Source organism: Dama dama, chromosome 29 (assembly GCF_033118175.1).
Source record: "Dama dama isolate Ldn47 chromosome 29, ASM3311817v1, whole genome shotgun sequence".
NCBI lineage: Eukaryota > Metazoa > Chordata > Mammalia > Artiodactyla > Cervidae > Dama > Dama dama.
Genome location: NC_083709.1, coordinates 25,678,101 through 25,681,356, shown reverse-complemented (window position 1 = coordinate 25,681,356; position 3,256 = coordinate 25,678,101).

The window sequence follows — 3,256 nt, the reverse complement described above, 5'->3', positions numbered from 1 at the left end:
TGATAAATGTATTTAGCTTTCAAAGCATTCCACATTCCCCACCCACAAGCAAATGCCAGAAGGTGCCAGTTTGAGCCAATTCTGAGCTCAGGAATGATTTTCTCAATACTAGATCAGATTTCTTCAACGTCCATGCTCCACAAACAGATGCTTACCATTGTTCTAATGGGTCTGATGAAAACTGCTTAGCAACTTATCAAGCTACTAATGTAAAAAGAACATTTCAGCAAGAGATGAGGTAGTGAGACACAAATGCAGAAACAGAAAATGACGGGCCTTACTACTTTAAAGGGACTGAAAATCACTGCCTTACGATCTTTGAAATTTTAGAGTTAGGCTGTGTATAGGCTCAGTTTAATGGACTTTCTCGGGGGAAAAATGCTTCCAATTACATAAAGTAATTTCCTTATTTTGCAGAACTAATTTTTTTGGAGAGGATAAAGAAAATAATGTTTAATAAACTCATTCACTGAACTAACTTTTTTGAAAGCATGCCCTTTGCCTGACACCATGCTAGACACAGATACAAAAATGAAAAAGACATGTATCTTGTCCAGACTTTAGTAGTAGAGAAAGAAAAACAAAGAAATGGTGTAACAACAAAAGAATGTACAGGAAATTAGAAGTGAGACAGTGAGAAGTGAGGGTAGAGGAAGGAACAGGAACTGTGTCTCAAGATTTTGGGCTTAAATTTGGGAGTGATGCAGAGCCATTAAACAGAAGTGATGATCAGAGTTAATTTTAGAAGGATCATGCTGTTGTCAGTGTGAAGGTTGGGTTGCAGTGGGGAGATCAAAGGCAGGATCAGCTCCAATCTTCATAAAAAGCATTCCAGAGCATTCTGATACCTCCCTGGCTGTTCTCTACTTCACTTCCTCTTGTCCCCCAGACTTAAGATTTATAATCTTTAAAATGCTATTTACTTTCCACGTACTTTAGGTTTTCCCAGATATCTGTTATTGACTTCTAATTTATTTCCATTTACTTTGTATGACTTGAATCCTTTTATTGTTATGGAGACTTGCTTTTTGGCCCAGAATGTGGTCATCTTAGTACATGTTCCACGTGCTCTTGAAAAGAATGTGTATTCTACCATGAATGGGTATCGCTGTGTTCTATGTCACGTTCATCAAATTGGTTGAGAGTTTTTGTTCAAGTCTTCTGTATCCTTACTGTTTAGATTTTTTTTTTCTCTTAAGTGATTCATTAAAATTGAGCCTATGCATAATCTAGCTCTAAAATTTGTCTTCTTGTTCTAACATTGAAAGAAGTTTTCAAATCTCCAATTATAATTACAGATTTGTTAATTTCTCCTTATAGTTTTATCAGTTTTTACTTCAAGAATTTTGAAGCTGTTATGTAAACAAGTGTTTAGGATTTTTGTGTCTTTTTGCTGAATTGACCCTTTATTTGGCATTATGCAATATTCTTTATCTTTGGTAATAGTCTTCGCTGGGAAACCTACTTTGTCTGATATTAATATAGCCACTCCTGCTTTCTTTTGATTAGTGTTAGTATGGTGTATCTTTTTCTACCTTTTTAATCTGTTTGCCCTTTATTTTCAACATATGCTTTTTGTTGGTAGCATATAGTTGGATCTTGTTTTTTTATCCAATCTAGACAATCTCTGCCTTTTAGTTGGGGTATTTAGAATATTTAACTCTTTTCAAAAGATAATTGGCTGTTTAAGCAAAAATTGACTGTTTAAGCTTATACTAATGCAAAAGTAAAACATGAGGCCACAACAGCACAAAGGCAAGAAGAGACAAATGAAAGTTTTTCATTGTAAGCTTCTTAAACCATATGTCAAGTACTGTATCACTTGAATGTAGACAGGTATATTAAAGATGTACATACTATAACCCTAAAGTAATTACTGAAATAAAACAGAGTTGTAACTAATAAACAAAAGAGATAAAATGCAATCATAAAAAATACTCAATCCAAAAGAAAGCAGAAAAGGAAGAAAAAGAACAAAGAAAAAATGGAAACAGCAAGATGATATATTTAACATAAACATATCAACAATCACATTAAATGCAAAAGCTCCAAACACCCTGATTAAAAGGTAATGATTGTCAGATTGGGTAAAAGCAGGTATAAAACCACTCATCAGGTACTGAGCTAAGTGCCTTACACAGTCTCATGAAATCCTCCTTAACAAGCATGATGTTATCATCATGCCCTCATTTCAAATATTTAAAAAACGAGCCTCAGGGAAGTTAATGACTTCTCCAAGTAGCAGAGCAGGGCACTGCAGAGCGCTAAAAAGCATATAATACTTGCTTCATTCCCCTCCCTCCATTTCCACGGCACTGAATACCTGTTTCATGGAGCTGTGCCACATGACAACTTCTGTAACTGCTTGAGATGAAATCCAGTTTAACCATCCGAGTGACCATGGTCTGTGTACTGCATACACTTACTTGATCTCTAGTTTCCTCATCTGTAAAATGGAACTAAGAATACCTGCCTCATAGTGTTGTTGTGATGATAGATTCAGAAAGTCCAGTGGATAGTGTGTGTTAAATGGGGGTGGTTAACTGTTTTTGTTACTTTTAGCTGTACCCTGAAGATCACACAAGAAATATCAATTTGTACAATTCCATGTCAATACCGAACAGTGTTAAGAGAAATGTGATGTTCACTGTCTTCTTCTTTGACTTGCAGCATTACAGAAACAGATCATAGTGGTTACTGTCTCATTTCTAATTTTCAGCATTATATGAAGTTCAGGTTTCCTCTTTGAGAATTTAGCGATGCAATGAATCAATCTTCTTCTAAAACCTTTCAACTCAACTGTTTTATTTATGAATTAATTTTTTTCCTTGGAGTAAAAATGTCACTCTTATTTGTCTTCTAGATTGAAGGGTTTAGATTTCTTACACTTTCATATTGTATACCTATACTGGCGACCTGGAAGGAATAACTTCAGCTTAGGTTGTATTATTATAGTAGTAACTAAGAAAAAAGAATTCGCCCAAGCATTATCTTATATCTGCTATTTTAATATATAAATTAAAAAATCAGAATACAATCTTGGGAGTTAATAGACAAAACCAAACAAACAAACGAACAAAAAAACACACCACATATGATTCCAGCATCATATAGAACCTTTAAATATGTTTTCTTTCAAAAGAGAATATCAGTAAAATAAAGGTTGTTTAGATACACCATGATTGTCAGCTAAGAAGGAAGTCAATCAGACGTTCAATATAGCACTGCTTTTCTGAGCAAATAACTGAGAGAGACA